The 13,345-nt window shown below is 40.1% G+C and overlaps 1 protein-coding gene across 3 annotated transcripts in view; it reads right to left on the bottom strand.

Moving 5' to 3' along the window:
• LOC114097375 (zinc finger protein 570) overlaps positions 1-13,345 on the bottom strand; it is a 63,787-nt gene that overhangs the window by 22,989 nt on the left and 27,453 nt on the right. Inside the window, exons 1-2 of one of the 3 annotated variants that reach the window (XM_071605018.1) lie at positions 10,415-10,578; positions 8,819-8,949 (exon numbers count right to left, since the gene is read on the bottom strand). The exons of 1 other annotated variant lie outside the window; for it this stretch is intronic. The gene's annotated coding sequence lies outside the window, so the exon portion shown is untranslated. Of the gene's footprint in view, positions 1-8,818; positions 8,950-10,063; positions 10,228-10,414; positions 10,579-13,345 lie in introns of those variants that run through there. One more of the 3 variants, XM_071605017.1, reaches the window with a different exon arrangement.

Raw genomic sequence — 13,345 nt, 5'->3', positions numbered from 1 at the left:
GTTGAGGCTCTGAGGGTTTTTCCCGAGAAGCTGTTTTGTTTGGTGTGTGGTTCTAAAAATAAAGTTAGTTTCTTTTGACAAGTGGCTCCTGATTGTGCCCAGCCAGACTGCGGCATTTTAGGGCTCAAAGTTTCAGAGGTTTAGTCCATAGACAGCTGACTCCATTCTTTGGAGCCAGAGGTGAGGCAGAACATCATGGCTGAATAATGTGGTGGAGGAAAACAGCTGGGAACATGGCACCAGGAAGCAGAGAGAGAGCTGTCCTCACCTTGACAAAATGTAAACCCCAGAGGCACACCTACCTCCCAATGACCTACCCTCCTCTAGCCACACTCTACCTGCTTATACTCACCATCCAGCTAATCCCTACCAAAGGATTAATGCACTGGTTGGGTGACGGCTCTGATAACCCAATCATTTCACCTCTAAGTCTTCTTGCGTTGTCTCACATGAGCTTTGTGGGGACACCTCATATCTAAACCATAACATTCCAGCTGTGGCGCCCAAAAGCTCATGCCTATCTCTCAAGGCAAAATACATTTAGTCCATTTCCAAGAATTCCCATACAGCTCCAGGATTGCCCAAAAAGTCCAAGTCCAAAGTCTCCTCTGAGACTCAAGGCAAACTTTCAGCATGAACCTCTGTAAAAGCAAGTTACAAATATCCAGTATATAAAGGTACAGAGTAAACAGCTCCATTCCACACAGGAGAAATAGGGGCATAAAAAGAAGGGATGGGACCAAAGCAAGACTGAAATCCAGTTGGGCAAACAAGTCCTGTGGTTCATGTCTGGCATCTGGAGCACGTAGCATGGTGATGTTCTCTGTCCAAAGCCAGCTCCACTCTGGCTTTGCTGGCTGCAGCCCACATGGCCTCTCTCTTGGCTTGTTTCTGCTTGGTTCCTGCAGCTTTCCTCATATTTCCACATTTGAAATGTCTGGTATTACACTTAATCTTGGGGGGTCTCCACTGCAATTTTGGCTTCCTGCTCACATCTCTACAGGGGCTGCCTACAGGGACTTCAAGCCTGCTACAGCCTGCCTGGCCCCCTAACTCCAGAATTCTGCATTGCTGCAGAACCAGCACCACATGGTTGGCACCAAGGTCTGCCACCATCTCTAGTAGTAGCCCAGCCCCCAGGGACCATGGCTTCAGCAGCCTCTGAGTACCTGTGTGGCTAAGCATGGTAGAACAACTTCCTAGGCCCCTCTGTATAGTCTCTCTGCAAAGGAATTTTTACTTTTACACCCTTGAGCCTGAGATGGGTGTGGTCTTGCCAATGCTTTAGATATACTCAAGCCATCTTTCTTATTGTCTCTGGGCAGTCATTAGTGTTTCTTTAGTGGCTATAATGTCTTTAACAACCACATTCCTTAGCTCCAGTTTTAAAAACTGCAAAGTTTTTAAAATCTTTCTGCTTTGCTTTCTGCTCCTGACTATCACAATTAACTTGGCTTTATAAAAGCCACCTAATCAATTAGTATAAGGGAAAAGAATGAAGGTACAAGGAACTTCATCTTAGTTTTACTTGTAAAAATAAAATATTGGAAGCAATAAAAATGTCTTAGCAATTGAAGAATGATAATGATAAACCACAGAATGGAACATTAGGTAGACATAATGTCTACCTGAAATAATAATAATTGAAGGCTGGGGATAGAGCTCAGTGGTAGCTTGCTTGGTTAGATGTGCAAAGCCCTGAGATTCAATACCTAGCACTGAAAACAACAAATAATGACAATAACAATAATAATGAGGATGATGTAAAATCTGGGTGTGGTAGTAAACACCTGTAATCCCAGTTCCTCAGAAGGCTCAAGTAGGAGAATCACTTGAACCCTAGAGTTTGAGACCAGCCTGGGAAACAAATCAAGATTTTTGTCTCAAAAACAAAACAAGGGCTGGGGATGTGGCTCCAGTGGTAGCACGCTTGCCTGGCATGCACGAGGCACTGGGTTCGAGCCTCAGCACCACATAAAAATAAAATAAAGATATTGTGTCCACCTAAAATTAAAAAATAAATTTAAAAAAACTAAGAAAGAAAGAAGAAATAAATAAAAATGGAGAAGTATGAAGGTACAAGGAACTACTCACTGACTTGGAAGAGCATTTGTAATATACACTGATGTATATAAATTATAACAGTGTGAAAGCAAGATTTTTTAAAAAAATTATGTAAGTCTAAATCTATGAAGATATGGATTGCTGTTTTTTCTGAGTTAAGGAATTGAAAGGAATTTTCCTTTTTGATGCTTTAATTTCTTGACTTTATCAATATCCTCATGTTTATATATTTATTTGAATACATACTAATATCAATAGTAATAATAGTAAAAATCATGATAAATCAAAATAAGCAGTTTCACAGAGGAATGCAACTGTTCTTAGGAAAGAACAAATAAAACTGTGATGCATTGAATAAAATAAAACATTATTGAAACTGAGAAGGTAGATATAGGAAAAAATAAACTGGGCTTGTATTTATTAGGCCCTGACCTCAAATAAGGTACTCAATTATTTCCACATATTGACTCATTCAATCCTCACACTCTCCTCTAAACCAGGTGCTACTCCATTTACAGACAGGACATAGTGCCCTGCAGAGGTGAAGTAATTAGGCAGCACTGAGATTCAGATCCACTGCAGACCATGTGCTTTTGGTTTCTCGGTTTTACTGTCTCTCCAAGCGAAGATAGGTTTCTCTTCTTCTTCTTCTTTTCTTATTTTTAGTTGCAGATGGACATAACACTTTTTAAATTTATTTGTTATGTGGTGCTGAGAGTCGAACCCAGTGCCTAACATGCTAGACAAGCACTGTACAGCTGAGCCACAACCCCAAGCCCTAGGTTTCTCCTCTTCTTCTTCTTTTTTTTTTTTAAATATGTTTTAGTTGTAGATGGACACAATACCTTTATTTTATTTGTTTATTTTTATGTGGTGAGGGGGATCAAACCCAGTGCCTCACGCATGCTAGGCAAGCGCTCTACCACTGAGCCCCAACCCCATCCCTAGGTTTCTCTTCTTAAAGAACTATACATCTGATATGCACACTGAATTGAACTAAAATCACCGCTAGCCTTCGATTCTAAAATATAAAATTGATACAGATGGTGAAACTATGAAGAATTTTTTCTCCAAGATGTTTTCTTATGAAGGTCTGAGCTTTGGCTTACTATCTAACACAACATTTTAAAAGTTTTGTTAAGTTTCAAATATGCAGCCCCTATCTTATTTTGTTGATACTGTACTTTGAACCCAGGCATGCTTTACCACTGAGCTACATCCCCAACACTTTTAATTGTTTATTTTATTTTAAATATTTTTTAGTTGTTGATGAACCTTTATTTCATTTATTTACATGTGATGCTGAGAATCGAACCCAGTGCCTCACACATGCTAGGCAAGTGCTCTACCACTGAGCCACAACCCCAGCCCTAATTGTTTATGTTGAGACAGGGTCTCACTAAATTGCCAAAGTTAGGTTTGAACTTGCCCAGCCTCCTGAGTACCTAGGATTATAGGCATGTGCCACCTGGCTACAACCCCTATTTTATTGCAAAAAGGACATATTACTACATTCATACAAATAAATGCAAAGAAGATAAAGGATAATAAATGTAGAAGGAATTATGTAACTACAAAATCACCATTTGGCAACTATAATAATAGTAATTAATTCACCCCAGAATCATTATGGATTCTTGCCTAACACTAGTGGAAGAAACTTTGAGCTTATTTACATGGTCTCAAATGATCTCTCCACAAGTTAGTTATTAATATAATTTTACAGTGGAGAAGTCTGGTGGACATAACCTTAACCAGGTGATTAAAGTTAACATCACCATTAATGTGACAAACTGACAATATCATGTACTTGATGGAGCACATTGAAAAGGATACAACGTTACTTTTGTGGTATTCTTGTCAGAGATGTACAACATGACTCTCAATAAGAGGAAAAATCAGAAAAATTCAAATTGAGGTACATCCTATAAAAATACCTGGCCTCTACTCCTTATAAATGTTATTGTCAAAAATGATAAAATATAATCATGAGAAAATTGTCCGAATTAAAGTAGTCTTATTGTGCTGTAGGTGTAGATCAGTGATAGAGTGTTTGCCTAGCACACTCAAGACTCTTGGTTCAATCCCCAACACTGGAAAACAAACAACAAAACAAAAACAAAACAAAACAAAACAAAAAACAACAAGGAGTCCAAGGAATCGTGTAATCCTAGATTGGAATCCTGGATCACAGAGAACATAAAAGACATTACTGGGCCAAGTGGAGAAATCTAAATAAGGCCTGTGATTAGATAATAATATTTTAATTTTAATATTTATGCTTTCAACAATTTTATTGTGGTCATGTAAGAAAATGTCCTTGTATTTAAAAATTTTTTTTATTTGTACATGGACACAATGTCTTTACTTTATTTATTTTTATGTGGTGCTAAGGATCGAACCCAGTGCCTCACACATGGTAGGCAAGCTCTCTACCACTGAGCCCCAGCCCCAGCTCTGTCCTTGTATTTAAGGAGCCAAAGGGTAAAGGATCATGTCTACAAATTACTATCACATGGGTCATAAAACAAATATGCACATATATACAGAGAAAAAGAAATTATTTGCACACATAGCAAAATGTTAACAGAATCAAGATGAAAGATATAACAGGAATTTTTGTTCTATTTTGTAACTTTTCTAAGTCTGAAATTATTTTAAAACAGAAGCAAACAAAACAAAAAAAAACCCTTTGTTTGTAGAAAATGAACAAGATGGAAGGGAAGACCTGAGAGTTGAAGGAAGAGGTTCACTTTTTCTCAGATACATCAGTTGAATGTGAGAGACAGAAGCTTGTTCTCCGCCTCAAAGTAAATGTACCATCTTCCTGGATCCCTGCACAACAGTCTCCCTAAACATGCAGCATTTTTTGAGCCCTTATGCCTTGGACCCAGGCCAGAAACCCCTTTAAGATCTGTTTTCCATTTGCTTTGCTCAGGTCTCTGCATACAATGGTCAGTCCCTAAGAGATAGAGGATTTTGAACAAAGGAACTCTGAAATTCCAGACTATCTGTTGAGAAGAGGCTTCCTCACTTGTCAATTTGTTGAACTTGTTAACTTCACTGATAGGATCTTGGCCCGCAAATCCACCCCAAACTTTATGAGTCCACTTCATTGTGCAAGTTTTTGGCTTGTGGAGAGAATAACCTAAAACAGGCAATCTTAGGGGCTGAGGTTATGGCTCAGCGGTAGAGCACTCGTCAAGCACATGCAAGGCACTGAGTTCAATCCTTAGCACCACATAAAAATAAATAAATAAAATGAAAGTATTGTGTCCAACTATAATTTACACACACACACACACACACACACACACACACACATATATATATATATATATATATATATAGTTTTTTTTTTTTTAAAGAAAAACAGGCAATCTTACATGGCCAATTTTATCCTGGTGTTCGGCTTCAGATTATGATTCAATTTGAATCATATCACATTCAAATTATATGAATATATGATTTAATTCAAATTCAAAAATAGGCAAAAATAATCTATCAATCCCCTAATGAGGAAAAATAGGTAATATACCCTAATAGATACAACCAAAGAAAATGAAATCACTATGTTGAACAGACAACTATACTTCCATGTTTATTGTAGCACTACTCACAATAGCCAATATTTAGAATAAACCTAAATGTCCAACAGATGAATGCATAAAGAAAATGTGGTACATATATACACAATGGAATACTGTTTATTCACAACAAAAGGATCAAATCCTGTCAGCTGTGATAACATGGATGGATCTGGAGCACATTATGTTAAGCAAAATAAGCCAGATACAGAAAGACAAATACTATATGATTTCACTCATATGAGGAATGTAAAGAAGTTGATGTCAAGCCAGGCAGGGTAGTAAATGCCTGTAATCCCAGTGGCTTGGGAGGCTGAGGCAGGAGGATCACATGTTCAAAGCCAGCTGCAGCAACTCAGCAAGGCTGTAAGCAGTTTTGTGAGGACCTGTCTCAAAATAAAAAATAACCCTGGTGCAGTGGAGCACACCTGTAATCCTAGCAGCTCTGGAGGCTGAGGCAAGAGGATCATGAGTTCAAAGTCAGCCTAAGCAACTTAGCAAGGCCCTGTATCCAAATAAAATACAAAAAAGTGATGGAGATGTGGCTCAGTGATTAGGTGCCCCTGGGTTCAATCTCTAGTACCAAAAAAAAAAAAAAAAAAAAAAGAGAGAGAGAGACAGAGAGAGAAGTTGTTGATTTCATGGAAGTAGAGAATAGAATAGTGATTATAGTGATTACCAGAGACTGAAGAGGGTCAAAGGAAGGGAAAGATGGGGAAAGGCTGGTTGATGGGTACAAAGTTAAGAGTAGACAGGAGGCTGAGGTAAGAGGATTCCAAGTTCCAGGCCAGCAACTTAGTGAGGCCCTGAGTAACTTAGTGAGACCCTGACTCAAAGTAAGAAATAAATAAAGGGCTGGGAATATAGCTCATAGTTAAGCACCCCTAGGTTAAATCCCCAGTACAAAAAAAGAAAGAAAAGCAAAAAGTAGAGAGAAGCAATATGTTTTGGTGTACTACTGCATAGCAGGGTGTCTATAGTTAACAATAATGTATTGTATATTCAAAATAGCTAGAAGAGGGGCTGAGGTTGTGGCTCAGTGGCAGAACGCTTGCCTTGTATGCATGAGGCCCTGGGTTTGATCCTCAGTACCACATAAAAATAAATAAAAATAAAAACATTGTGTCCATCTCCAAAACAAAATGCTAGAAGAAAGCTTTTGAAAGCTTGCACCACAAAATAATGATAAATATATAAGGCAATTTATACTTTCCCTGATTTGATCATTATACAATGTATACATGTATTGAAACCTCACACTATACTCCATAAGTATAATCGACACAATTATAATGTGTCGATTTAAAAAAAATAGCCAGGCATGGTGCCACACACCTGTAATCCCAGCAATTTAGGAGGCTGAGGCAGGAGGATCGCAAATTCGAGGCTAGCCTTGGCAATTTAGTGAGGCCCTAAGCAACTTAGTGAGAACCTATCTCAAGATAAAAAATAAAAAGGGCTGGGGATGTGGCTCCTTGGTTAAGTACCCCTGGGTTCAATCCCTAGTACACCCCCCTCAAAAAGAAAAGCAACTAAAATTAATCCATTGTTTTAGATACCCAGAATACCTCTGGGTGGCCTTGGGCACTGACTAGTAAAAAAGGCTTTAAGAAATAATATATATATACACATTTATTTTTTATTGGGGGGGTATCGTTGATTGAGCTCAGGGGCACTTGACCACTGAGCCACATCCTCAGCCCTATTTTGCATTTTATTTAGAGACAGGGTCTCACTGAGTTGCTTAGGGTTTCGCTAAGTTGCTGAGGCTGGCTTTGAACTCTCGATCCTCCTGTCTCAGCTTCCCAAGCACTGGGATTACAGGTGTGAACCACTGCGCCCAGCTGAAATAACATATATCTTGATCTAGGTTGTGGCTACATGATTCTGTAATATAAAAATTCATTAACCTGTACCCTTAAGATAAGCATATCTGATATATGTAAGTTATATCTCAGTTTTTTAAAAGGAATATTTAATTACCTGGATGAATGTCTGTTTTAGAAATGAAATATTCTAGATTGAAACTTAAAAAGTTTGTTCAAACAGAGCTACATCTTGCTTCTATACTATTCTATTCCCCCAGTGAGAGTTCAGTTAAATTAGAATTCAAAATAGGTCAAATTAGCTTGTGATATAAGAAGTTGGGAGAAAGGTTCCCATTGGCTGGGTGACTAGAAGGGAGCATCATGAGGACCTTCAGGGTGCTATAATACTGTTTTCTGATCTGAGTGTATTAATGACCAGTGCTCCCTTTGTGACAATTCATTAAGCTGTATATTTATGTTAATTTTTGCATGCATCTTAAATCTCAATAAAAGGTTTATGTTACCATTATTTGCTCCCAAATGTAATACTGAGCACAGTGTAGGTAATAAGGGAATTTGCTTGGAGAACAAGGAAATACCTGAACACCTTATTCTGGCTTATGACTTCAGCTTACAAAACAACTACTTATGTTTTATTCTGTGCAACTGAAAAATACTCTCTGACCTTAAAATTAAAAATTTGTCCTGTATGGTTTCTGATATATATTACCTGCCTTAGCTTCTGGCTTCCTCTATTTCTTAAGATATTATAAGCATTTTGTGTTGTCTAAAGATAACATAAGGACTGAAAAACTTTAAAATCAATTAAAATATTGTTTCAGCAATGCACCTTTTCATTAGGTTAAAATCTCTTTATTTCCATTTTATTTGTAATCATGTCTCAGCCATCTTAGTGACTATTAGTTCAATTTTAACTTAATAAACAACACTTTCTAATAGTAGCTTTAAATTTTGTTTTTATCTTTATTGAATTGCTCTACCAGTACTCATAAGGAACTGATTCATGGAGGTCAAATGTGCCATTCCTAAAAAATACATGACAAGATGAAATGACTCTTAGAACACAGTGAATTCCAGATCTAGTTTCTTTTCCTGCGATAATTTTGTTTTTTTAATTATTCTTTTTTGTTGTAGATGGACACAATATATTTTATTTATTTTTATGTGGAGCTAAGGATTGAACCCAGAGCCTCACATGTGCTAAGCAAGTGCTCTACCCCTGAGCTACAACCCCAGTCCCTGTGATAATTTATTTTTAAGATGAATCTAGATAAAAGCATTTTCCAAACTCAGTTTGCTCTCTCAGCCAAATCTTACATTATTAGTTTAGATACTTACTCAGTAAATTCTTTGTTGTCTAACCACAGGCGCGGTCACACCCATCTTGGTTGCGTCCAAGTAAGAAACCAGGCTTACTCCTGGGATGCTGTCACAGATGGACATGTCATTATTTTTCCCCAGAAAGAACACTAAAGAAAACATTAAAAGAAATATGCATCAAATTCCTGACAAGAGCAAAAGAAGCCATATCTTTAATAACATGTTACTTTAGATAAAGTTTAGCACTTGATTTCTTTTAAAGCATTTTTATCGTGGTTAACTTTTTAAGATGGAAGTTTCAAAAGAGTTTCTAGGTGGGCCAACAAGAGGGATCTGATGCAACTGGCTGCTCAGCAGAGCAGTGTCAGAAGGGTGAAATGTTTTCCCATTATGCAGGGTGGCAGCCTCAAATTCTTGATTCTCCTGTCCCCTACCTCTGAATTTCACAGGCCTCCTCATCACCAAACCCCATAAGCGTCCTAATCATTGACATAACATGTTCCCACTCATGGGCCCCCATTCTCTGATCCCCAGAGATTCTTGAAGTTACTGATATTCCCATATGTCCAAATCTGACCACAAAACTGTGGTCAGAGACTACAAAGTTCACTGATACAATCCGGTTGCCAAACAGCAAATTATACAGATCCTAATTATGAGCCCACACTGACCTCGATATTCCAATGACCCAGGATCAATAGCTGACTTCCACAGTCCCACCCTTTTGAACAACTCAGAGTCCCAATCACTGACCCCCCTGATTACTCTTCATTCCCTGATCTACAAAAGTTCAATCATTAACACCATCAGATCCCCCAGTGATGATGTAAAGTCTGAATCACTGATGGTCCGAAGCCCTAATGCTCTCCAAATCAATGCCTTCTAAGAATCCCACTTGGCCCCAGACCCATGAAAAACATTATAACTGACCACGCATCCTGCCAATCAAGACACTTCAAAGAACCTTCGTTTATTAATTCCAATACATTCGCAGAACATCTTCACAGAGCCCCTGACACTGACTCCTACAAACCTCCGTCCCCCGCTATGGCTCCCCCAGAGACTCGGAACCCAATCACAGCACCCCTCAGTCCCTTCGACATTGACCCTTACAGGTACCCATAACTGATCCAGTTAGGCCACCGTAGTCCCCGGTCACCATACTAGACATATCACCATACTTGACTGTTTCTCACACTGACCATTCCCTTTTATCCTGGATCGGCGCCTTTAATCTGCAATCGCCCTACCATACACCCTCACCGTGGTATAAGCTCTTCCCATCCCTAGTGACCCGTGCGCAGCCTCAGTCGCGACTTAAGAGATTGTCAGCCGCCACCCAGTAACCTTCCAGAGAACAGGATTCTGGGGTTTCAAAGCTTTAACGGGAGGCACGATGGCGGCGCCGGCACGATGAACACTGGATGGGGGCGGCCATTTTTAAAAGCCTACCGTACAACGTATGACTAAACTCTTTTCTAGACCAGAGGATGCGGCTCTAATGGAGAGAGGAACCAAGTGCCCCTGGGTCTCTAAACACAGAGGTCGCCCCTGCTTTGAGACAAAGACACCCAAGCCTCCTGTGACCAATATGGCGGGGCTCGGATCTCGAACCTGAACATTCTTTGTCTCCATTAGCTGGGACAATGAAGATGACCGCACATTTTGATTTCTCCCGTGCAACGAGTACGGCCGTCTTTTAGGAGGGGCTCTCCTACAGCAAGATAAAACTTTTCCGGGGCCAGCCTTAAGACTTGGAGAGCAGCGAAGTGACTGGTTCTCAGCGGGTCTGAGGTGATCTGAGGAAAGGGCGTGGCTTCATAGAGTGGGCGGGGCGGGATAGAAGTTCTTGCCGGTTATTGGTGGTGGTGGGGGGGGGGGGGAAATATTGAAAGTGCGGTCTTTATCTTAGGTGGTTTGCCTCAGAACCCGACCTGAGACAAGAATGTAAAAGCAAGCAGTTAATTTGATAGGTAGAGGATGGGAAAGTGAGACAGGAGGAGGAAAATCAGTAGAATGCTTCAATGAGCACATTGCCCATGAGCTATGGGAGCTCTGTGTTCTGGAGAACCCAGAGTGTTGTGTAGAAATCACCTCCACATTGTCCCACCCAGGGTCGATGAAGCCGAGACGTTTATACGCCATCTCCCCTTCCTTATTGTTTACGAGCTACATTACAGGCGTTAAAAGTCCAGATTTTCCAGCCTGCTTCATGGGCTGTTCTCGGGAACGGTTTGTAGGTGCATTTATTAAGACGCCTGCGCTCTGCATCTGGAAATGGTGAGCACCCCAGGGAAGAGCTTGGGTATGGACAGCATTCTCTAGAGTCCTTCCTTGAATACCGTGTAAAGCAGTGTTGTGCACATCACAGGCATTGGAATATCTCTAGAAATGGTTGCTTTGCAAAAAAGGCAAGAACATTCAAGGGTGTGGGTTTTTTTTTTTTGGGGGGGGGGGTTACTGGGGATTGAACTCAGGGGCACTGGACCACGAGCCACATCCCTAGCCCTATTTAGTATTTTATTTAGAAACAGGGGCTCACTGCGTTGCTTAGTGCCTTGCTTTCGCTGAGGCTGACTTTGAATTCATGATCCTCCTGCCTCCCAGGCCGCTGAGATTTGGTTTGCCACTGCGCTCAGTGAAAATAGGTTTAAAAAAAAAAATCCTAATTTCAATTGGTCATCATAGCAATGGGGTACAACCTCCGAAATGGCTTCCAATGATTCCCACCTCCTAGTATTCACCCACTGTGTACACCCCACTCACATCATGCCAGGGTTGGTCTGTGAGATACAATACAATACTATACAAACTAATACAATCACGGTTTAGATTAGGTTTTAAAAGACATTTTTACTTGTCTTGAAGTATTCCCAATACAACCCAAATAACTTACTCTGGAGAAGTTAACTGCTGTTTTGGTCAGTTTTGTGTAGCTGTGATCAAAAGACCTGACAAGAACAATTTAGAGGAGGAAAAGTTTTCTGAGTGCTCATGGTTTCAGAGGTCTCAGTCCATAATCCACTTACTCTATGGCTCTGGGCCCAAGGTGAAGCAGAACATCAAAAGGGCTGTAGGGGCTGAGGTTGTGGCTCAGCAGTAGAGCACTCGCCTAGCACATCCAAGGCTCTGGGTTCGATCCTCAGCACCACATAAAAGTAAATAGGTAAAATAAAGGTATTGTGTCCAACTACAAATATATATATATATATATATACACACACACACACACACATACATACATACATATACATGCTGCATAGGAAAACAGCTCAGGTCATGGTACCAAGAAGAAGAGAGAGAGAGCTCTGCTCACCTGGGACAAAATAAAAACCCCAAAAGCATGCCCATTTCCTCCATCCACATTCTACCTGCATATGTTTACCACCCCGTTAAGCCTAATCAATGAATTAATCCACTGATTAGGTCACAACTCTCTTAAACCAATCATTTAACCCCTGAATGTTCTTGCATTTTTGTTTCACTCATGAGCTTTTGGGGAATACCAAGCCATATCCAAACCATAACAGTTGCCATGTCATGAGAACACTGAGAAAACCTGTGGAGAGGCCCATGTAACAAGGACTAGACTTCCAGCCAACAACTGGGAGGAAGGAGGCCTTCAAGTGGATCATCTTTGCAGCAGATTTTTCCTTTCCAATGAATTCTTGAGACGACTGCAGGCCTACCCAATAGTTTGACTGCAATTGCCTGAAAGTCGGTCAAAACCATCTATCCCAGCAGCTCAGTGGTGGAGTGCCTGCATACACAAAGCCGTAGGTTCCATTCCCAATACCACAAAAAAACAAAACAATCAAAGCCCCACCCAGCTATAGTACCTGACCCTAAATTTATGTTTGTTGGTTTAAGCTTATGAGCTTGGGATAATTTGTTATGCATCAATATATAACTTCAATGCTGTGGTAAAGATATTATCATTTACATTTCCGAATTCCTTAAACAAGTTCCTAAACTTGTGAGATTGTCTTATCAAAATGAAATTATTAGCAGTTTCCTCTAATTTTACCAAAATTGAATTATTAGCAGTTTCCTTTTCTTCCACATGATAGAAAAATTAAAGACCTACCTGGACACAGTAGGGCCTGCTTGTAATCCTTGCAAATCGGGAGACTAAGTCAGGAGAATCACAAGTCCAAGGCCAGCCTCAGCAACTTAGCAAGACCCTGTCTCAAAATGAAAAAGAAAAAGGGCTTAGAGTGTAACTCAGTGGTAAAGTGTCCCTGATTCAATCCTCCCACCAAAACAAACAAACAAAACAACAAAAACAAAAACAAAGCCTGTGGCTGTGCTTGTCTTTTAAATTTTAACAGTGTTGCCAGCGTGGTGGCACATGTGTGTAATCCCAGAGGCTTGGGAGACTGAGTCAGGAGGATTGTGAGTTCAAAGCCAGCCTCAGCTAAAGCAAGGCACTAAGCAACTCAGTGAGACCCTGTCTCTAAATAAAATAGGGCTGGGGATGTGGCTCAGTGGTCAAGTGCCTCTGAGTTCAATCCCAGGTACCAAAAAAAAAATAAATAAATAATA

This window comes from Marmota flaviventris, chromosome 18 (genome assembly GCF_047511675.1).
Source record: "Marmota flaviventris isolate mMarFla1 chromosome 18, mMarFla1.hap1, whole genome shotgun sequence".
Taxonomy (NCBI): domain Eukaryota; kingdom Metazoa; phylum Chordata; class Mammalia; order Rodentia; family Sciuridae; genus Marmota; species Marmota flaviventris.
The sequence above is the reverse complement of the archived record's forward strand: the minus strand, read 5'-3'. Positions and strand labels throughout refer to the sequence as shown.